Genomic DNA, 23943 nt, shown 5'->3' with positions numbered 1-23943 from the left:
GCGGGAGGCTCCTCCGGGGCCAGGCTGGGGCCGGCGGGAGGCCCCTCAGCTGCCATGGAGGTTGGCGGCTCCTGCTGGGCCCTGGGGAGCAGCTCCTGGCTCCTTGGCTTCCTGCAAAGGAAGCCCCAGAGCTGCCGCCCCCGGCTCCTGCCCTCCCCTGGCTCTCTCCTCCACGGCTGAACCTGGGGCCACCTCCGTTTCGGCCCAGAAGGTGCCTCTGGTTCAGCTAGAGGAGCTGCTGTCTTCCGCCTCCTCCAGCAGGCGAAGCAGCTCCTCCCTTTCCCCTGGCCACGAGCCTCTTCCCCGCCCGCGGGGACAGAGGGGCCGCTCTCCGCCTGCGCAGGCTGGCTGATGTTTGCTGGCTGTGGAGCCACCTGCCCGGCCTTCTTCCTGAGCATCTGCCGGATTCGCTCCATCCTGGAAGTGAGTGGGGAGCAGCTATGAGTCTGGCTTCAAGGCAGCCTCTCATTAACGAGCCTGCCTGCTCCCCTGCCCACCTCCCCTCCGCTGAGGCAATTTCTCCTCCCGAGACATCCCACCCCAGGGCACAGGAACCCTCAACCTGGGGAACAAACCCTGACAAGGGACAGGCTGGGAGCCCCAGTGGTGGGATATTCCCACCACACGGGGCATGATGGCTCTGGAGAACTCCACTTACTTACTCTAGATCAGATGGAGCAGGATGGCAGATGCTGAGGGTTACTCCTCCCTTCACCCTCCTCGACCTCCGCACCCAGGTGGCCGGCAACGGGTGCCGCTCAATGCCCTGCCCGCAGGGCAAGGGGTAGCAACCAGCAATCGAAACTGGCTGTGAAAACAATACAATGCCACTAGCGGAACGCTCCTGGGACACTCCATAGCTGTACCCGGGGCCACCTCCATTTGGGCCCAGAAGGTGCCTCAGGGTCAGCTAGGGGAGCTGGGGTCTTCCTCCTCCTCCAGAAAGCCAGAGCTGGCAGTGCCAGCAGGACTCGATTCCCAGTCTCCCTGGCTCCGAGTGGGACCTGTTGTAGTGACTGACGGATTTGCTCCTTGTCCCCCATCCAAAGCCAATAACACATCTCTGGGTTGGCAGTCATGAGTTAGACCTTCTCAGCACCCCTCTGTCTCCTGCAGCCCTCAGCGGTTCCTTGGATTGCGGTGGCTTGGACGGTAACAGGAGTGGCTATTGTTACTGGCTCACTGGGTGGTTCTAGCCAATGAGGGTCTCAGTCTAGCCTCAGAGGCCCACACCCCCAGACACTACAGGTCAGGGAGGATTGATTTCATTCCAAATGTTTTGTAGTTGTATTTTTGAGTTATTTTCCTAATGAGGGATTGATTCTCATGAAATTCTTAGTGGTGGCCGATGACAGAACACAGAGCAATGGTCTCAAGTTGCAGTGTGGAAGGCTTAGCTTGGCTATTAGGAAACACTAGTTCACTAGGAGGGTGGTGAAGCCCTGGAATGGGTTCCCTAGGGAGGTGGTGGAATCTCCATCCTTACAAGTTTTTAAAGGTCAGCTTGACAAAGCCCTGGCTGGGATGATGAAGTTGGGGTTGGTCCTGCCTGCAGCAGGGGGTTGGGCTAGATACCTCCTGAGGTCTGTTCCAGCCCTAGTCTTCTATGATGCTAGGAATAGGGATCTAGTCAAACATGTTGACTTGCTGGTTTTGCAGGATACATACAAACAAAAAGGTTGACTGAACCATTTGTTTTCATTTCAAACAAACTGAGGTAAAGAAGTATCTCTAGTTCGTGCACTGAACTGATTGTTCCTGCTCATAACGTCCTTCCAGATTTTAGAAGTAGTAGCTCACACCTCCTCCTCTCTAGCCTTTATTCATATTTTACAAGGGGAAAAGAAGCCTTCATCCTTTTCCAACTCCCAATCAGTTTCTTACATTTGAATGAAGTAGCTGCATCAACTGGAATGAAGAAAATATTCTTTCTGCACCCGCAGAAGAGGCTAGTGCTGCCAAAATCTGGCTGAGTGTTTCAATCATTTCTGGACTCCCAGGTGCTTAGGCAATGACTTCCAACAGTTCAGTGCTTTGACTTCCTCTGATACTTGGCAGCAAACATGGACTTCTTCATATATGTAGTTATTTAAATTACTTTAATAGGCTGGAGCAACTAGAGTCCTTAACATCACTTGTCATCATTTCAAATTTTATACTGGATAAGTTTAAAAAAAAGCTTTTTCAATATAAATTTAAAAAACCCAGTTTAAATAAAAATAAAATCTCTTTTGTGGGGGGGGGGGGGTAGGTTGTGAAAAAGCCACTGACTGATCTTGCCCTTGATTTTAGAAGAACTACTTCATCTGAGAGAATCAGAAACTGCTTGTATTCTAGTCAAGAAGAGGAGGCAGCAAAATTCATCCTAGCAGTAATTTGTTGGGTCTTATTTGCTCAGTCTCAAACAAACAAGTGTGCAAAACTCTAGCTAGTCTCTTTTATGTAGGCCCAGCTAAGAGGTGGTGGGAGGGGCAGGAATGCTGTCTCCGTCCCAGATCCAGTAGCAATTGCACAGGATATTGCCACAAAACCTACATTTTACTGCCAAACTCTCTAAGCCAGTCCTCTCCTGCGCTTCCTGGTTTCTAAGTTTCAAATCCACAAAACCTTCCCCTTGACAGTCACTGCCCAGTTGGTGCAGCAGGCAGAGGAACCTGAGCAGTAACATTGTGACACCAGAGGTAACTCAGCCACCTGTCGCTCCCTGACTCCACTAATCCGGAGCGTTAACCCAAAGCCTGAGCCCTGCCTTGGGCATCGCTCCCACGGAAACCTGCAGGCTCATTTACTGACTTATGCAAATCACCTGTGGAGAGTTAGCACTGACTGGCTGAATTCATTCTCAAGTCACAATGCCCTTCAGCTTACAGCACGAATGGAAGGGGCACAGGGTGGAAATCAGGCTTTTCTGGTGGCCCGTTTTCCAATTGAGAAGAAGGGACAAGAGGGAAGCAAAATGGCCACATTCCAAACGCTCCCAGCGAGTCACAGATTAATTCCAAGCCCAGAGGAAACCACTGTCGTCTGACTTTCTCTTTCACTTCGGCCATAGAATGTGCCTCAAAATAATTCCCATAGGAATTAGAGCAGGTTTTTAGTAAAACACCCAAGCTTGATTTTAAAAGAGGCCAGTTGTGGAAAATCCAGCACAACCCTCAGTGAATTGCTCCAAACTCTAATGTTAAAAATGCTCCTCGCCTTCTTTCCAGTGTGTATTGGTCTAGCTTCAGCTTCCAGCCATTGTCTGCTCATAACCTTTCTCTGGTAAAGGGAAGATGGAGGCTTGCTGCAGCAAGGCTCCAGGGCTCTGCGAGGTTCCCCCTGCCCCACATCCCTGTCCTGCCTGGCTGTTGGCAAGGGAGCTCTGTGAGGTCACAGACGTCTCACTCATAGAATCATAGACTATCAGGGTTGGAAGGGACCTCAGGAGGTATCTAGTCCAACCCCCTGCTCAAAGCAGGACCAATTCCCAACTAATTGTCTTTGCTCAATGGGCTGAGTTCCTGCCAAAAGCTTTTGTGAAGTCACTGCCACACCCACCTTTCCCTGGCAGGCCTGACCTCTGCCCCTGGCCAGCCCCGCTGGATGTTTGAGCTGCACCCTGGATCACCCCACTTGCTCATTATTGATTCTGGGGAGCAAGCAGGCTACCCAGTAAAACAGCAGAGTCTGTTCCGCACCCCACACTGAGTTTTTCATAGAGGCATCAGTTGTGAAACAATTCAGTCTCCTAATCTGGCCTCTATTTCACGGGCTATGAAATTTCACACTCTTAGCGCCCTATTGAGCCCAATTGCTTGTAATTCACTAAAAGGCACCTTCCCAACCAGTTATGATGGTAGGACACCAGGAAACAGAGACTCCACCTCTCCCCTGGGTAATTTCTTCCAGTGGCTAGTCTCCCTCACTGTCATAATTATATTGGAAATTGACAACCTCTGATAAGGGCCCAATTTATGACAATCTTTTAAATAATTTAAATAGAAGAGAAAAAATAACATTCAGTAGAACATGTTCACTGCCAAGCTTTTCAGACAGTCGCACCACTGATGTGATAGCTAAGGCCCTGGAAGCAAAGCTAGCTGAAATGCTAACCCAGCTTCGGGCAGCAGTAGCTTCCTTGAAAGGTGCAGAAAATATTGTCTTCCTTTCAGTTTATTCAAATCGTTCAGTTCAATCGACTAGTTTGCTGAAATTCAAGAAAGCCATTGGGAATTCACGAAACAGGCAAACTTGTTTTCCTCCCTCAATCTATGGATATAAACTAAGGGGTAGATCTACTGGTTCATCAGTCTAGAAACATGTGGAGACTAGAATGTATCATTTCAGTTCACGAACCACACATCAAATTGCCTTTGTTTAAGAAATCGGTTAGTTTGAAATGCAAAACATTTTGATGCAACTTCTTTCTTATGCTTCTCTTTCTAGCTCTGGCATGGCCTTGCTGTGTGACCAAAGAGAGGTCACTTCTTTTCTCTTTCCCTTGGTATCATGGGGGATGGAGAAAATTCTCTCAGTCCTAGCAGGAGAGAGATTTGAGCAAGTCAGGCGCATTAGGGCCCTCGTGCTCTAAAGGACAACGGGCGATTATTGTTTGGGGTAAGAATCCCGACCGATTTGTTACTTGTCCCCCAACCAAAGCCAATAACACATCTCTGTATTTTCAGTCATGAGTTAGACATTCTCAGCACCCCTCTGTCTCCCGCAGCTCTCAGGTGTTCCTTGGATTACGGAGGCTTGGATGCTAAGAGAACTGGAATTATTTTACTGGCTTCTTGGGTGTTACTAGCCCATGAGGGTCTCAGTCTGGCCCCCAAGGCCCACACTCCCAGACACTAGAGATCAGGAGGGGTTGATTTCACTCAAAGTGTTTTGTATTTGCATTTTTGAATTATTTTCCTAATGAAAGATTGATTCTCATGAAATCTTAGAGCTGGCAGATGACAGAACAAGGAGCAATGCTCTCAAGTTGCAGGGTGGAAGGCTCGGATATCAGGAAAAACTTTTTCCCTAGGAGGGTGGTGATGCCTTTGAATCTGCTAGGATAGAGTCCCCTATCTTGTATCTATATCTAGAACCTATATTTTTTCTTACCTTCTACATAGATGACAACGTCTTTGAAACAAATGAATGTTTGGAATGAAAAACACATGCACTGAATCTCCTGCACACCAGCGTCTCTTGGTCCTGAGTGAGAGACCGCGAGCTGGAGGCTTCCTGCAGCAAGGCTACAGGGCTCTCCGAGGTTCCCCCTGCCCCGCACCCCTGTCCTGCCCGGCCGTTGGCAAGGGAGCTCTGTGAGGTCACAGACGCCTCATCATCTTTGCCCAATAGGCTGAGTTCCTGCCAAAGGCCTTTGTGAAGTCACTGCCACACCCACCTTTCCCTGGCAGGCCTGATGTCTGCCCCTGGCCAGCCCAGCTGGATGTTTGAGCTGCACCCCAGATCACCCCACTTGCTCATTATTGATTCTAGGAGCAAGCAGGCCACCCAGTAAAACAGCAGAGTCTGTTCCTCACTGAGCTTTTCATAGAGGTTATGAAACAATTTGATCTCCTAATCTGGCCTCTATTTCACAGGCTATGAAATTTCACACACTTTGCACCATATGAAGCCCAATTGCTTGTAAGTCACTAAAAGGCACCTTCCCAACCAGTTATGATGGTAGGACACCAGGAAACAGAGACTCCACCTCTCCCCTGGGTAATTTCTTCCAGTGGCTTGTCTCCCTCACTGTCAGAAATGTGTGCCTACGTCTCATTTGAATTTCTCGGGCTTCAGCTGGCAGCTGTTGGTTCTTGTTGTGCCTTTTTTGGCTAGATCGAATTAGCCTGCCCCCTAAAATCCAATCTCCCCATCCTGCTGGACCCCCCAGCCAGGAGAACCCAGTAGGGGCCTCCTAGCTGTTTCTCTGCCCGGCTGGGGACAGGACTTCCTCTCCGTGGGATATCAGATGCACCTGCAGAGGAAATGCAGAAGTGAGCGCGCTGCATCAGCCTGGCATTGGGCTCAGGGGTTTGGCCTTGGCAGCTTCTGCTCCACTCACGTCTCTGGGTGCCCTGACTCAGAGCTTCTGGCCCCCTGTGGCTGCAGCCAGTGCTGGGGCACCGGGCTCAGGACTTCCATGCCCCTCCCCACTCCTGCCGGCGCTCTGGGTGCCTGGGCTCGGAGCTTCTGCCCGGCATCTGCAGCGGCGGCTCAGGGCTTCCCTTGCAGGTCCTTCTGGGGCTCAGGGGTCCATTTCTCTGGATGCCCCGAAAATGGTAGGAGCCGAGGTGCTCCCAAGTAGTCGGTAGGAGCTGAGGTGCTCCCAACAGCAGGGACCCACCTGCACATCTGGGAACCTCCTCTAGCTTCAGAAAGGTTGCTGGCTGCTGCCCTTGGAGCCAGGTCTGAAGGCAGTACAGAAGTGAGGGTGGCAATGCTGTGACCCCCCCCCACAACAACCTCTGAACTCCCCCGTTCTCCCAGGTTGGTGGGGACCCCCATGGTTACAATGCCAGGAAATGTCAGGTGGAAACATCGAAATGATGACGTTGGTCAATTTCAAGGCCAGAGGGTTTGTAAATTAGTCAAAGTGAGCCCTGAATTTGGTAGGGACCTGGCTATTATGGAGGTCCGAGCAGGTTTGCACTCCTAGTTCTCCTGAAAGGCCATGGAGAATTACTGCTGCCTGAGAAACTTCCCAGAATAAGCTACCAGGACTGGGGGGAAACGAAGGAAACCAACCAAAGCCTGAGCTAGGATGGAGAGCATTGATCCAAGCCATGTTTGAACCCCTCCACCCCCCACCTGCCTGCCCGTGGTGAAACGGACAGGGGGGCACTGATTTCTAGTCGTGAACTTGCTACAGACCATGGGCTTCAGCACAAGCCATACAGCCCATACTCTGAACTCTTGGATAAACAGCAAAGCTGCTTTTCCGAAACCTTTCCCCCCAGTGCCCTGCATCCACTTGGGATTGTGCCCAGCAGAGGCTGGTGGAGGGGAGGGGAAGGGAGAGGAGGCCATGCAAATGTTGTGGCGTCTGCACAACCCCCCAGACACACACACACAGCAATGCAGGGCGTAATATCCAGGACAGTAAATTATTTGGCCATAACCTACCAAATCCTCAGGGTTGAAAGTCCAATTTCTCTAGAAAACAATGGGAGGGAGGGGTTAGAGAGCTGCAGTAACCACCTGGACTTCCAGTCTCTGGCCAAGCACATCCCCCTCTCCAGAGTTTTCACTGCTATGGTCTCCAAACTGGTCCTCCTGATCTAATGTGAGGTCACATCCTGGCCTTTAGGGACATTGGCAGGATCTTCCCTGTTCTCAGCTGCAGCATCACCCTCGTTATCCTGCCTGATAAGGATCCCGCCAGGGCTCAGCTAAATGGCATGTGGCAGGACAGGTTCTTTGCTGGAGGCCCTTGGTAGCGCTCAATCGAGATCTGAATCGGGCGGGCATGTGCAGCTGCATTTCCTGACTTTTTACTGGACTCCTGGACCCTCTCATGCTGCTGCTGCAAATGTTCCTTCTCGCTCAGCGCTGAGCAGCAGAATGCTCATTGCCCTTTGGCTGAGCGACACACAGACGTCTAGTCTTGCTGCTCTGAAAGACACCGTCTTCACAGCTTTAATCCTGGCAGATATTGATTAAAATCTTGCCGTGCTCCTCTAAGTGTATTTGTGATTGGATGTGCTTCTTGCTAGGGGGGATTTTCAGATACATGAACTGCATGAAACAGAAGGAAAGGCAAAGAGAAGCATCAACACGTCTAAGAACTTGAACAATATTTGAAGACCATATATTGGTGTATAACGACGCAACTGGTATTTTAATGAGACACATACCCCACCTGTGCCTGACCTGAGATTCAGTACCCTGAGGAGGAATAGCTCAGTGGTTTAAGAATTGGCCTGTTAAATCCAGGCTTCTGAGTTCAATCCTTGAGGAGGCCATCAAGGGAATTGGGGTAAAATTCTGTTTGGGGATGGGTCCTGCCTTGAGCAAGGAGTTAGACTAGATACCTCCTGAGGTCCCTTCCAACCCTGCTATTCTGTCTTCTTGTGTTGGCTGAACAAATAAACCCCACCTCCAATTACCCCTTATACAATCCATTTGAGTTCAAGAAAGAGAGATCTGTCTTGCAACAAGTATTAACATTACGAGGCAAAGACTAAGGTGAGTGGTCTCTTTTCCTTTCAGTTCTAATACCTGATGAAAGCTTCAAAATCCATTCCGTCGACCAAGAGAAAAGATTGTTTTTCTGCTCTCAAAATGCTGATGCTTTTGACCCCAAAATGTTGTCTTCATTTTCTCTCACAAAATAACTTGCAGTGAAATGGGACCAACTGCCTAAACTATCCTGAACGCTGCATGTCAGAGTTTGGGAATATCAGGACATATCATCACCTGGTGTCAGTTGTCACGGATCCATCAGCATCAGCAGAGCTACGGTGATTTATACCAACTGAGTGTCTGGTCCATTGTGCTGTACTGAGTTAAAAGATTTTATACGCTGTGCGTATGGAGATGAAAATAGTCTGTTTAAAATTACCCCTTGGTTTCAAAGGATATTTTTTTCTTTTTTTTCCCTAAAAATGTGCTTCATTTATTTGAATATCAAACATTTTCATTTAAAATTTCCCAGAGTGGGTTTTGTGCTGGTGAAATATTCCCAGTTGACAGCCCTGGAGAGAGAAGATTGTGAAAAAAGACAGTACAGTATGGAATGGGCTTCCCCAGTGCACCATTCTCGGCCCCCATGGAAGCTCTCATGGGTTCGGGGTGGATACACACCAACAATGGAATGAAATCTCTCTTGCATAGTTGAGTTTTCTTCTTAGTTTGAAGCGGGAGAAGGAACAGGAACTTCTGGACCCACCTAGCTTCCAAGGGAAACCTTTTTCTTGATGCTGTTTGACCTGCAATTCATTGTGGCCCATTAGGTGGAGATCAGTGGGTATTCTCTAGGAAGCTGCTTTATGACTCTGCTAAAGTAATATCTTCTAAGGACAGGCTGGTCCTCCCACTGCCTCCACTCACTCACGGTAAATTATAGAGATTTGTAGCCGTAGGTTGTACAGGATGATAAGATACTGCATGTGAGCACGGGAGAGAGGGAGATGTTTTCCTTAGTATTCATTAGGGTCCTTTCCTTTGGAGGTGGAAGCTTTTCCAAACTCACTTGCTGCCTCTGCTTCCCCACTGCAGAACTCCAATTGTAGGCTGTGCAAGAAGCCAGAGCAGGCATGAGGGTTTCACCCATAGTTTTAATTCAGCTCTCGCTGCTTAACTTTGCTCTTCATTCATATCTCCTCAGTTAATATACAGTGAACCAGTGTGAACGTAATCTTATTGATTTCAACAAGAATGCTGGTTATTGAACTTATCAGATTTTATTCCTAGTTTGTGGTTTTAATTGACTTCTTATAAATTGCATAGCTCCAGGTTTAGTTATGGAAAGGTGCTAGAATGCTAATATGAGGCTTAAATCTACCACTCCAAGCACCCCCCCGCCATAGATCAGGTAGCTGTGGTGACACTTGGCCTTTTAGTTTCATAAGAAGAAAATTATATTTGCAATTGCTGACTTTGCATTGTTTGTGGTTGGCATTTCTAAAATGCTGACTTGGGGCGGGGGGAAACATTTGCAATTGTCAATTGCTTTGAAGCAAGCAGCCTTTGGAAATTCCAAAATGCTCATCTCCTTCTTTTTAAAGTAATTCTTTTTCTCTGCCATTGTCATTCAGTTCACTTTCTCGAAATAGCTACAGTATGTCGAAGAAAAACTCAGTTCTCGCTTTTATGTTTGGGTGCAGCAAAAACAAATACTTTATTATAATACTCTAGTGAACACAAGAGGGAGAGAGTGTCAGGAACTGGGTTGCCCCTTGTCCTGGACGGATCTCTCTCAATTAGTAAACAATCATAATAATTTTTATACCTTCTTAACAGACAGTGGCTAGCAAACCTGGAGACAGTAAAAGTAAACATTTGCATTTGTTTATACATAAGCCTATTCGTTATCTTATTTGTCTGCAATACTAGAACAGAAAACAAGACTGCAATTCACAAGGTCGTAACGACTTTTCACACAATTCACTCTGCACCAGATACAGGGTAACATCTTAACCTCTGCTAATTAGCTAACATACATTAAGATCCCTTCAAACCTTTATTAATTAATTCTTGGCCTCCACACTCCCCCCTTTTGTACTTCTAGTACAACAAATACCTCAAATCTCAATTTGCATTAAACCATGGATTTCAGAGTCTACAGGAGACATCCCAACCTTAGGGGTTTTCATGGGATGTAATGACAACGTATGATTAGCATGAACATGAAAAGTAGTATTACTATCATTACGTCCTTTACAACAACAACAACAATAACATAATCCCACACCAACCAACAACACCACAAACAACAACATCCCCATAGGAATAAAATAATGGGGTTGTCGTACAGTTTTGGTAACAAAGCACAATACATCAAACTTAGTACATAAAGTAGACACTCTATAAGCTGTATGAAAGGCATTTTGCTCAGCATGATATATATGCTGAAGCATGTGAATTTGCCCTTGCAACTCAGAAATTCTGCGAACCTCTGGCAACAATGAAAGCAAATTCTGAAACCGATCAGGTACTATCCTAGTCCAATTAAAATATACCTGAAATCTAAGAGCTACATGTAACATTCTATCTGCAGGCCAGTAAATAATATGATTGCCTGCAGCAGTGGTAAGATTAAAATGTATATCTCGTAATGTGGTGGTATTAACGTACACACAGCTATCATTAGCCTGAAAAAGTGGGTGTCCTGTAAGGGTAGTCCCTTGACCTTTACCCTCCCAGCAAATATTGTCATAAACAGTGACAACTTCCCCTGGCTTCAGTTTCCGTATACACTGAAGCTGTGGTGGTTCTAACGGCCAAAATGTCCATAAATTCCCTAACCCCATCCAAATATCAGCTGTAATCCCAGGAGCACTAACCAAAAATCGATTAGGAGAATCAGGTGGTCTGACTTCCCAGATATCTCGGTGAATCACCCAATCCCACATGCATCCTCCCCATGGACCCAGCAGGATTCGGTATGTGGGAGCCCACACCCCCTTAACCGGTCCATATGCTTGGAAGGAGCACTGTGAACGTCCACATTTCCATCCAGAAAGTCTCCAAGTATGTCTCCATGGCCACAGATCAGATGGTACTCCTGACGTGTCTGTAAGGGCAGTGGGCCAAGCTTGGTGCACTAGATCATTCCGAATGGCCATCAGCTGGTCATTCAGGAAATCCTGAATTTCCGAACATGCTAGATCCCACTGCAATGCCTTCCCAGCCTCAGTGATATTCAGTACCATCTCTCTCAATAAATTCTGGGTCAGAGAACTAAGGGCGGAAATGACATGTAACTCACCCACTCCGGTTCGCACTTGTGTCAGCTGTGCCCCAGAAATCAGGCCAGTGGCCTTCTCTAATTGGCCCAATTTCTCATCATGCTCCTGGGTCTTAAAAATATTCCAAACAGCAGCTGCAGAATTGGCCCCATCCCACAAGGATCCGGCTAGATCCCTCTTCTTTCTAGAGGAAATAACCCAGGCCCTCAGTTGTGCTAATCTAATGGCAGCCCCTTGGGAACAATTTCGATATGTAGAGGTGATCTGAAAACTAGATAAAGGCAATGTAAACTTCATAGTCCCTAGTGTAGTGTTAAGTACAGTCCACCGATATTCTGGCACATTTCCCCTCAGCGTAGGTCTATACCACATCTGTTGGTTGTAGACCTTCATATATTGCTGAGAGGCATCAATATCAATAGCATAAGAGGGAGTGTATTGCAATAAAGTACAGGTCACATTATCAGTCACCGGAATGGTCTCAAGACAGGTAAAATTTCCAGTAGTAGAACAAACTCTTTGGGTAGTCGTTTGATTATTCACTAATTGGGTAACCAAATAACAATAAGGGCCTCTTTCAGGTAACATAGCACAAATTCCAGGAATAACCATCATATCTACTTCACTATGGAATCCAGCAATTTCATATCTAAAGTCTAGGGGCTGATTTGCAGTAATATTATGGATCTCTATTGCCACTGATCCATTTGTTTTCCACTCAATGGTCCTCTCATATGAAGTCTGTTGAACTTTAAAAAACAGGCTTTCTGAGCAATATTCTAATAAATCACTAAGATGGGAAGGTCTGGGCCAACGAATCTCATTAGAATATACAATTTCGTTTACATCTGGATAAATTACAGAAGTGACGGCCAGGGTTGAGGGGCTAGTGGGGGTAACCTTTGTGGTAGCAAGGTGCTTTTGGTAGTCATTATCTGAAAGCCAATTAGGGAGGGCAGTACATCCCCAGGGTACTTGTCCATAAGCACAGAGCCCTGCCCCTGGAAGAAAGCCAAGCCACCATTCAACCCCACACGCCCAAGCACGCTCCCCACAGTTCCCTCCTTGCCAATAAACGATGCTTCGTTTCTTCCACCAGGGCCAGTTCATAATGTCTCTTTTAGTCAGGAATCCCTGGACTCTGGAGGTGTTTGCAGAACGAATGTATCTCCTCTTCTTCCCCAAAAACAATCGTGGTCTAGCATGATAAAGGGAAGAGGGTTGTAATGTTGGAATTCCTTTAGAAAAATCCAAAGGCACAGTAGGTCCGTCAGAGGACAAGGGAGAGGTCACCAGTACGTCACCTTGTCCTCTTCTTCCGCTGTCCAGCAGGAACAGCAGGGCTAGAAGAAGGAGCACGTTGATCATCAGTAGGTGTGGCCTCCCGAGGTGGAGGGGTCTTTTTGCAGTGCGATGCATGGGTCCAGGCAGGTAGTCCTTGACACTTCACAGCAGTGTTGGTAGTCAACAGGACTTGGAAAGGGCCTTTCCAGCGTGGAGCCAGGGCAGTCTTTCGTTGATGGACCTTTATGTAGACCCAGTCTCCCGGTTCCAACGAGAGGCAAGGTTGCACAGGATCCTTCGGTAAGGCTCCCTTCACCTGTGTATAGAAAGACTTAACACATTTCATCAGTGCCTGACAATACTTAAGCATTATATCATCCATCAAATGAATGTCCATCTGAGCTAAGGTCAGTGGGGGTGCAGTTGGTAGTCGCATTGGGCGCCCCGTCAAAATCTCATGAGGGCTGAGTCCAGTCTTTCGATTGGGAATGGCTCTCATACTCATCAGTGCCAATGGAAGGGCATCTGGCCACTTTAAGTTCGTTTCAGCACAAATCTTGGCCAGTTTATTTTTTAAAATCCCGTTCTGGTGTTCCACTGTCCCAGCAGATTGTGGGTGATGAGGGCAGTGAAGGTTGTGTTGGATCTGCAAAGCTGTACATAACTCCTTTACAATCTGTCCAGTAAAGTGAGTTCCACGATCACTGTTGATACTCACAGGAATGCCAAAACGAGGGACAAAATCCTTAAGCAGAAGTTTCACAACAGTCCTGGCATCTGCCTTCCTGCAGGGAAAAGCTTCAACCCAATTGGTAAATACATCAACTAAAACCAATACATATTCATAACCACAACATTTAGACATTTGAATAAAATCAATCTGAATATTTACAAAAGGTCCCCAAGGAGGAGGGTGGGCTGCTCGCATAGCTTTAACAGCTTTACCAATGTTGTGTTGTTGACAAATCACACAGTGTTGACAGTAGGAATGGGCAACAGAAGGGAAAATGGGTGCAAACCAATCTCGGGCAACTGCAGCAACCATCCCCCCTTTGCTCACGTGTGCCATCCCATGGTATATGCGAGCAAGATAGGGCAATAACATCTTTGGTGCCACCAGGCGACCATCCGGGGCACGCCAAAGATTATCAGAATGTAAAATGCAGCCAGCAGCACTCCAAGAGTGCTTCTCAGTTCTTGATGCTGCCTCCTGGATCTTAGCCAGATCATCAAGGGAGGCCAGTGAAGGCTGCTCTATCAGTACACAGGAATGTACAGCCTGAGGTGCAGAAAGAGCCGCTGTTCTAGCTGCAGAGTCAGCTAGAGCATTTCCACGGGTAACTTCATCATGAGGGGTCTTGTGAGCAGTACATTTAACAACAGCTATAGCTTTAGGCAACAAAAGAGCATCCAAAATAGCAGAAACATAAAAACCATTCTTAATAGGAGAACCAGTGGATGTAAGGAAGCCTCTATATTTCCAAAGCAATCCAAAATCATGAACCACTCCAAAAGCATAACGAGAATCCGTATAGATAGTGACCGTTTGATCTCGAGCCAGAACACAAGCTCGAGTCAAAGCCACAAGTTCAGCTACTTGAGAGGAAAACACTGAAGAAAGGAAAGCACTTTCAACAACAGCACAGGTAGTGCAGACAGCATAACCAGCAACTAATTTACCCTTAGAATCTCGCAAACACGAGCCATCCACAAAATAAAGGAGATCAGGATTCTGCAAAGGCACATCCAGTAAATCATCTCTAGGACGAGTAAGAACAGACGTTACAAATACACAATCATGTGGGGTTCCATCTTCAGGCCCAGGCAACAAAGAGGCTGGATTAAGAACAGGGCAACGAGCCAAAGTAATATGAGAGGAAGATAGCAAAACCAGTTCATATTTGATAAGACGAGAAGCGGATAAATGCTGCGTCCTAGATTTCAACAAGAGTGCAGCCACAGCATGCGGAACACACACACTCAAAGGAGAACCCAATACAATAGATTCAGATAACTGAACAGAAAGGGCCGCGGCCGCTACAGCCCGTAAACAAGGGGGAAATCCTACCGCCACAGCGTCTAGGGCAGTACTGTAGTAGGCAATTGGACGGTGTTTGTCCCCGTGCTTTTGCGTTAGTACAGCCAAAGCAAACCCATTACGCTCATGACAGAAAAGAGTAAATGGTTTAGTATAATCAGGAAGTCCCAGGGCCGGAGCAGTAGATAGTCTCTGTTTAATAGCAACAAAAGCGCTCTCAGCCTCTGGGGGCCAAGGAAGAGGTTCAGGGGTACCAGACTTAGTCAGATCCTGTAAGGGTTTAATCACTGTTGCATAACCTAAAATCCACTGCCTGCAATATCCAGTCATGCCCAGAAAAGTACGCATTTGAGAAACAGTACTAGGCCTAGGCATATTTAAAAGAGCTGAAACACGAGAGTCTGAGAAATGACGCTTGCCATGAGAAATATCATGACCAAGATAATAAACCTTGGGTTGACACAGTTGGAGTTTTTCCTGGGATGCTTTGTGACCTTTGGCAGCTAAAGCAGTTAAAAGAGTCAGAGTATCAGTTTTAGAAGAGTCAAAAGAGAAAGACGCCAGTAAAAGGTCATCCACATATTGTATAAGTACTGATTTTCCAGGGAAAACCACATCATCCAGATCCTTCTTCAGGATCTGAGAAAACAGGGAGGGAGATTCAGTATACCCTTGGGGTAACCTGGTCCAGGTATACTGACATCCTTTATAAGTAAAGGCAAACAAATACTGACTATCTGGGTGAATTGGAATAGAAAAAAAAGCTGAACACAAATCTACAACAGAAAAATAAGTGGCTGACGGTGGAATACAAGAAAGAATTGTAGCTGGATTTGGAACCACTGGAAAAGAAGGCAAAACCACAGCATTAATAGCGCGAAGGTCTTGAACAAACCGATAGGTATTCCTTCCTAGCTTCTTTACAGGAAAGATAGGAGTATTACAAGAACTAATAGTGGGAACAATAATACCCTGTTGCAATAAAGATTCTATAACCGGAGCTATGCCTGCCACTGCTTCAGGACGCAGTGGGTACTGTGGAATCCTTGGCAAAAGCTTAGCAGGGTCCACAAAAATCTTAACCAGCTCGGCTGTTCTAATCTGTCCCACTTCATTTGCATGACGAGACCAGAGATGGGGGGGCACTTGTGACAACAAATGCACAAGGTCAGGGCTGAGTGGAGACTGCGACGCAGCTGGCTCGGATATATGGAGTGTGGCCAACACCAGGTTTGTATTCTCATCAGGAACCTGTAAGAATACGCCATCTGGTGTACAGTAAATGGTACAACCTAATTTACACAACAGATCTCTTCCCAGCAAATTCACAGGAGAAGTAGAACTGAGTAGAAAGGAATGTTTATCTTCTAGAGGGCCAAGACAAATTTCGAGGGGTACTGAGACAGGATGCGAAACAGGACAGTTTGAAATGCCCACAGCATTAACAGACAAAGTGGACAAAGGAACAGAGGGAAACTCTGAGGATCTCAGAGCAGATCTACTAGCCCCAGTGTCTACAAGACAAGTAACAGATTTACCAGCAATATTACAATCAACAAATGGGCCTTCTTGATTAATAGAAATTAAAGGATTCATGATGCAGTTACGTTCCCTCAGGCTGTCCTAGTAAGGGGTTCCTTGTGGGGAGAATACAGGCGCTTCAGGATTGGGGAACTGAGTAGGATTTTGAGCAAATCGATTTGGACACTCATTTCTCCAGTGTCCCTCCTGACCACACAAGTGGCATGCAGTGCTCCCAGTCGGGGCAGGATTCTGGGCAGGATATGAGGAACCCCGTCCCATACCTCTCCCACGACCTCGTCCCCGTCCTCTTCTCATTCCCCCACGACCCCTGTTCTGATAAGTTTGTAACTGTAAAGCCATAAGTTTTGTTTCACTAGTTTCTTTCTTCTGGTCTATGCAAGCCGTACAATGATTTGCAACTGTCACCAATTCTGAAAGGGGTTTAGTTTGCCAGCCAATACAAATAGTTCTCAATGGTTGCTGAACTTTTGGCAAGAGTCCCTGAACAAAAGCAGCTCCTACCGCTTCCCTGGCATTATCAGCTGGATCAGTAATTCCCGAATGCTGTTCAAAGACCTTTGTCAGTCGATCAAGATAATCAGCAGGGGATTCTCCCTTATTTTGTTTACAATTTGCAATCTTGGTCCAATCTGTTTTCTTAGGACAAACTTCTGAAATAGAGGTCAAGAGACGATTCCTAGCCTCTGTCAAAGCATCCCCAATACCAGGGTCGGCATCAGGCCAAGCTGCCTGTCTGTTAAGTCGTTGCTGAACTTCAGCGGGCAGTACAGCTCGTAAAAGTTGATTAATATCTGCCCAAGATGGATTATAGCACTGAATCACTGTCTGGAGCTCTTCTCTAAACTTTACTGGCTCCTCCCTGATTTTAGGAAATTCTTTCACCAAGTTTCTAAGATCTCCAGGTGTCCAAGGGGCATGTACCTTAACTAACCCCCCTATAGCTCCAGCTCCAGGCAAGTCTCTTAAAGGAGCCTGGAGTGCCTGTGTCGTGCTTCTAAGAAAGTAGCCGGCATGGTTATCAGCAGAAGCAGGGTTAACCGGACTACTGGTGTCAGTCAGTAGGGAAGAAGATAATTCTTCCGAAGAAGGAGAATGAACAACTTGTGCAGTTGATAATTGCGGCGGCGAGACAACCACTGCCTGCACAGCCCGAGAAGGGGGGGCCGTGGGGGGAACGGGCTGCGGCTGTGGAATGCTGCTAAAAAAATCCACTATATCTTCTGTAGTCTCCTCCTCACTTTCAGGTTTAACTAATTGAGGATAAAGAGAAGCAGAGGGCTGCACTGAAGCAGGAAGACATTTGGATGTCTGACATTTAAGTTTTAAATCCTGTACTTCAGTTTTTAATTTCTCCTGGGAGTCCTTCAGACTCCGCACCCGAGACTCATGGAGTCTCTTTGTTGCTTCCTCCCACCAAGACAGAAACTGCTCGCACTGTGCAGCAGAGGCGTGTGATTTAAGGGTTTCTCTGAGGTATGTAAGTTTATCTAACTCAAAGGTACCTTCTAATGGGCATTGTTTAAATGAATTTTCACGCGTGTACAGATTCCAATCATTTAAATACCTGCAGGTTTTAGGACCATAATGTACGTACATGTAATATGCTGGGGTACCCTTAGGGGGTAAAGTGGAAAGTTTAGACTGTTCCCCCCCCATTTTCCAGTCACACCAACTGAGGGGGTCCCTGTCCGCGCTAGCGGACCAGAATCTAAGAATCCCTCCCTACAGGGCACTCACGTACAGGAGAGACTCACAAGAAAGACTACGACCCTCTTACACCCCCTTTCAGCAAAGAGCGTCGGCTAATCTCTGGGAGATAAAGCCGCATACTCTAATTGCTTCCAGGGAGACGATCAGATTGTCAGTAGCCCACACAGAAGGGAAAGGGAGGGAAGATGGGTTCACACACTCCTAGACCCAGGCAGCTTCCTCGCCGGACTATGCCAAGCTGAGTCAGCCCACCGTGGGTCGGATCTCCTAAAGATCCACTAGTTACTGGGCTTGCGTTAGACTACTCCTGATCATTAGCAATCGCTTTACAGGGCAATCTGGGCGTCTTCCAGTAACAAACACTCACACAGGTATACACACACACACACACCAAGGCCTCTTTTCCTCTATTTAACCCTTTTTTAACCTTTAAAAAAAATTTTTTTTTTTTTTTTATCTTTTAACCAAGATGCATCGTTACCTGGTCCGGACCAATACCATGAGGCGGTATGACAACCCCTCTTGAGGCGGTAAAAACCCCTCAGCACCGGTGCATTCTAATGCATTACCTTATGCATTACCTGTTGGCCAACTCAGCAGTTCCCAGTACTGCTATAAACTAACCTTATTGGGGCCTCTCCCCAATACCACTCTGCATTTGATCCTGCTGCACAGTCAATAAGTTCAGATGGCGTGAGCCCAGCAGAAACAGACGTCCCCCACAGACAGTCCTCCTCCGATACCCCAATAGAGATTTCAAAAGGTCTCTTACCTCTATTGTGGCGCCATGGGGTTCGAAGGGGAACGATCCGTAGCAGCCGTCTGTGTGTCCGTGGGCGTTGCCATCCCGGACGAGCCCCCAGATTGTCGAAGAAAAACTCAGTTCTCGCTTTTATGTTTGGGTGCAGCAAAAACAAATACTTTATTATAATACTCTAGTGAACACAAGAGGGAGAGAGTGTCAGGAACTGGGTTGCCCCTTGTCCTGGACGGATCTCTCTCAATTAGTAAACAATCATAATAATTTTTATACCTTCTTAACAGACAGTGGCTAGCAAACCTGGAGACAGTAAAAGTAAACATTTGCATTTGTTTATACATAAGCCTATTCGTTATCTTATTTGTCTGCAATACTAGAACAGAAAACAAGACTGCAATTCACAAGGTCGTAACGACTTTTCACACAATTCACTCTGCACCAGATACAGGGTAACATCTTAACCTCTGCTAATTAGCTAACATACATTAAGATCCCTTCAAACCTTTATTAATTAATTCTTGGCCTCCACAAGTACTAGTGGGATTCACTTAGAGATTAAATATTTTAACTTTAATAGCAACTTTGGCTCTTTCTACCTGAAAATGATTCTTGAATTAATTTCTTTTCTATCCCACATTACATCACAGTTAGGAGGGAACACGACATTTGAAAGTGTTCTGGATATTGCTTTGTGACAACAAGGTAAGAGTTGATGATGTTTTAGGAGCAGTTCTGAATCCTGGAAATGATAACGGATATAATAATATATTAATATTCCATTTGGTGGAAAAAATCCTTTATTTTTCAATTGTCTGTTTAATATAATGTTTTTTTCTCTTGATGTTTTCTGATGGGTTCCTATTATGGTGAAACGTGATTAGTCCCAACAGGACAATTGAAACGTGTTGCATGTGTATGTGCGTGCGCGCGCATGCGTTTTAATTTTTCACATTGATAAGGTAAAGAATTGTAGAAATCTAGTACCAAAATAGCCACCTTACTAGGAAATGGGGCTTCCAGATGAGTGTGACTTTATGCTTCCATTTCCATATGGAAATTTTGATTCCTATCTTTGGTGTTTCTTTGTCTCATGGAGAAATGCAAGAACTTTGTTACTGGAGACCTTGTTCATAACCATAGATGGGCAAATCTGAAAAAAAACTAGGAGCTGTAATAAAAAGCAGCTAGAGAAGACCAGTTTGTGCAGAAGATGCATATCTCAGGGAAATGACTGAATATTCATGCAAATATATTGTTCACCGTGTTTTTATTTGCAAGTCTTTAACCCAAAATGATCTCAAAGTATTAAAGTGCTTGAATGAAAAGTCCACCAGCTATTCCAGTTTATAGCAACTCAGGATCGGGCTCCATAACTTTATCTTTAAAAAGATTTCAGGTAGGCGCCCACGTGGAGTGGGCCTGGCTGTATTTTGCATTGGCTGAGTTGCCCAGTGGACTGGTCATGCCATTTTGTTATGGATGTTGTTTCATTAATGATCTGGAGGATGCCGTGGACTGCACCCTCAGCAAGTTTCCAGATGACACTAAACTGGGAGGAGTGGTAGATATGCTGAAGGGGAGGGATAGGATACAGAGGGACCTAGAGAAATTAGAGGATTGGGCCAAAAGAAACCTGATGAGGTTCAACAAGGACAAGTGCAGAGTCCTGCACTTAGGATGGAAGAATCCCATTCACTGTTACAGACTAGGGACCGAATGGCTAGGAAGCAGTTCTGCAGAAAAGGACCTACGGGTTACAGTGGACGAGAAGCTGGATATGAGTCAGCAGTGTGCCCTTGTTGCCAAGAAGCCTAATGGCATTTTGGGCTGTATAAGTAGGGGCATTGCCAGCAGATGGAGGGATATGATCATTCCCCTCTATTCAACATTGGTGAGGCCTCATCTGGAGTACTGTGTCCAGTTTGGGGCCCCACAATACAAGAAGGATGTGGAAAAATTGGAAAGAGTCCAGTGGAGGGCAACAAAAATGATTAGGGGGCTGGAACACATGACTTATGAGGAGAGGCTGAGGGAACTGGGCTTGTTTAGTCTGCAGAAGAGAAGAATATGGGGGGGATTTGATAGCTGCTTTCAACTACCTGAAGGGAGGTTCCAAAGTCCATGGAGCTAGGCCGTTCTCAGTGGTAGCAGATGACAGAACAAGGAGTAATGGTCGCAAGTTGCAGTGGGGGAGGTTTAGGTTGGATATTAGGAAACACTATTTCACTAGGAGGATGGTGAAGCACTGGACTGGGTTCCCTAGGGAGGTGGTGGAATCTCCATCCTTAGAGGTTTTTAAGGTCAGGCTTGACAAAGCCCTGGCTGGGATAATTTAGTTGGGAAATGGTCCTGCTTTGAGCAGGGGGTTGGACTAGATACCTCCTGAGGTCCCTTCCAACCCTGATATTCTAGGATTCTACTAAACAATTAAAGGCAGGTAAATCTGTCACAAACATCTTGGGATTTTAGACCCTGCTTTCAATTTCCTGATTTCAGAGCATTCAAAATCTCATACTGAATAGTTCAGTAAAAGAGGACGTGTTTTTTCCTCTCTGAGTTCATGTACATTTATAATTCGGTGTGAACTTTACTGATCCCTTTGCCTTGTAGATCTCCTGCATTAGGGAGTGCAGAAGGTTCAAATACACTGAGTGTTACCTTGCCTTGCTACTCACTCTGCTAGCTGGAAAGATGATTAAATCTGATATTAACAAACAGCCTAACCCAGAGCGCACTGAAAGAAATGGAAAAACTCCCCTTGGCGTCAATCTGTTTTGGATCAGACCCCCTACGGTGAGTGGGAACACTACATTCCTAGGAGATAGATGAAAATTCCCCTCCTCCCACAAAAACAAACAAATCTCTTTTGCATTGAACTTTTCCATGGAAATGTCAGCGTTTTTACAACAAATAAAATAAAATAACAATGATCAATACAAATATTGTTATTCGAGAGTCCTAGCAATGTAGGGTGGAAGGGACCTCATGGAGTCAAGTCAGGGTCCCCATGCTGGGGCAAGACCAAGTAACACCAAGTAAATATGCCGATGGGTGTTTCTCTGACCTGTTCTCAAACACCTTCAGCACTGATTTGTCCAGCTGAAGTTCCTCAGGCTTCCATTCTCCTTTAAAGGCCAGTCTTGTTGGTTCGACTACATCTCCCAGTTGCTCCATTTCAAAACCAAAATACTTCAGATTTCAGCCAAAATAGACCAGCGCCAAAATCGTTTGGATTTCGGGTTTTATTCATAAAAGCTCAACACTTTCCAAGGGGACAGGTGGGAATTTTGACCAGCTCGACATAAAAAGCCTCTCTTAACAGGGAGGGTAATTAACTCTTGGGACGGTTTACCAAGGGTTGTGGTGGATACTCAGTTTACGGACGATTTTTAATTCAAGATTGGATGATTTTAAAAGACATGCTCTAATTTACAATGAAAACTATTGAAAAAAAATTATGACCTGTGTTATACCAGCAATTAGACTAGATTGGGGGGGGGGTGAATTTATCGTCTGTGAACACCGTGGGATCCACAGACTGTATCTAAGGGGTCCTCCAAAGGTGGTTGTTACCATAGAACACTGCTTTGCAACCTGTGGGCCGTGGATTCCTAGGGGTCCACAGACTGTGTCTACAATTTCCACCTCCATTCAAAATTTTGGATTCATCCACAAATGAGAAAAAAATCCACTGGTCTAGATAATCAAAATGGGCTTTGGAAACTCTGACTAAATTGAATTTCCCTTGTTTCGGCATCTCTTAAGAGAGAACACGAGTCTCCACTGTACATCAGATTTATTGTTGTGGTACCCATTGCTTCTATCCCCTCCTCTGCCTCTTCTTTGGCACAGAGCACAGTGACAGGAGAAATGGCTCCCGGAAACTGCACCAGAGTGACTGGCTTCATTTTCCAGGGAATAACTGACAGTCTAAAGCTGCAAAACATCCTCTTTGTGTTCTTCTTTGCCATTTATTTCTGCACGCTGGTGGGGAATGTCGGGATGATTGTGCTGATTAGCGTTGACTCCCAACTCCACAGCTCCATGTACTTTTTCCTCAGCAACTTGTCACTCTTAGATGTTGTCTCCTCCTCTGTGATTGCCCCCAAGGCGATGCTCAGTTCCCTAGTGACGAGTAAAGACATTTCTTTCCCTGGGTGTGTGGTTCAGTTTTCCTCTTCTCCTTCTGTGCCAACAATGAGCTTTGCCTGCTGGCTGTGACGGCCTACGATCGCTTTGTGGCCGTCTGCAACCCATTGCTTTATTATGTCATCCTGTCCAAGAGAGTCTGCTTCCAGCTGGTGGCTGGATCTTCCCTATGCGCCTGTGTCAACGCCACTGTGCATACGTGAACTGAATTCAGTCTGTCCTTCGGCCACTCCAATGTCCTCGATCATTTCTTCTGCGATATTCGCCCACTCCAAGAAATCTCCTGCTCTGACTTTCATATCAATAAGCGAGTGCATTTCATGTTTTCAGCCATTGAAACAATAGGCACCATTTTCACCATCCTCATCTCCTACACTTACATCATCTTTGTCATCCTGAGGATCCGCTCAACGGCCGGAAGGCACAAAGCCTTCTCCACCTGCACCTCCCACCTGACTGTCGTTTCCTTCTTATATGGGACCCTGATCTTTACATATTTACAACCCTCATCTGGCAGCTCAGTGGACTGGGAGAAAATGGTGGCCGAATCCGATACCCTTGTGATCCCCCTGCTGAACCCCCTGATCTACAGCCTGAGGAACAAAGAGGTGAAGGACGCCCTGAGAAGGACAATACACCAGAAAATTATTCCTCACTGTATGTAAATATGGGGACTGGTTTTTCTGATCAGTACTGGAGTGCAGATATGAGCTAGTTCTCACTCATTAAGTCATTGTGCAGAAATTTCTGCATATCATCATATGATTTACAGGAGAAAACAATATGGAAATGGAACTTAAGCCTCATAATGAAGGAAGGCGCCATGTCCATTGAAAAACAGTGTCCAGTAACTGTGTTACAGCTTCTCCTTTATGCACCGATATGTGATTGCTGCAATATAGACACCTCCTCCTGCTTGTTCCACTACCTTCTGAACTATGATGGTTAACTTAGCAACTGATATAAAGAGGAGCTGCTCAGACTGTAATTATTTCTGTTTGCCACCACTATTATCTCAGTTCCCACAGCCCCCACCTGAAAACCCTGTACAATTAAATAAAGGG

General features: G+C 46.1%; 1 protein-coding gene and 1 long non-coding RNA gene across 3 annotated transcripts in view; one reads left to right on the top strand and one right to left on the bottom strand.

The window, feature by feature from the left end:
* LOC123369342 (maestro heat-like repeat-containing protein family member 7) overlaps positions 1-23943 on the top strand; it is a 1253347-nt gene that overhangs the window by 1146969 nt on the left and 82435 nt on the right. The gene's annotated exons all lie outside the window — the stretch shown is intronic.
* Positions 101-5221, bottom strand: LOC123369369. Its single transcript, XR_006579015.1, has 3 exons — positions 5095-5221; positions 663-808; positions 101-417 (listed from the first exon to the last, which is right to left on the bottom strand). It is a non-coding gene; the product is annotated as an uncharacterized LOC123369369 (long non-coding RNA).

Source organism: Mauremys mutica, chromosome 4, assembly GCF_020497125.1.
Source record: "Mauremys mutica isolate MM-2020 ecotype Southern chromosome 4, ASM2049712v1, whole genome shotgun sequence".
In the NCBI taxonomy this organism is placed as follows: Eukaryota; Metazoa; Chordata; order Testudines; family Geoemydidae; genus Mauremys; species Mauremys mutica.
Note: the sequence above shows the minus strand (reverse complement) of the source record. Positions and strands in the feature narration are given on the sequence as shown.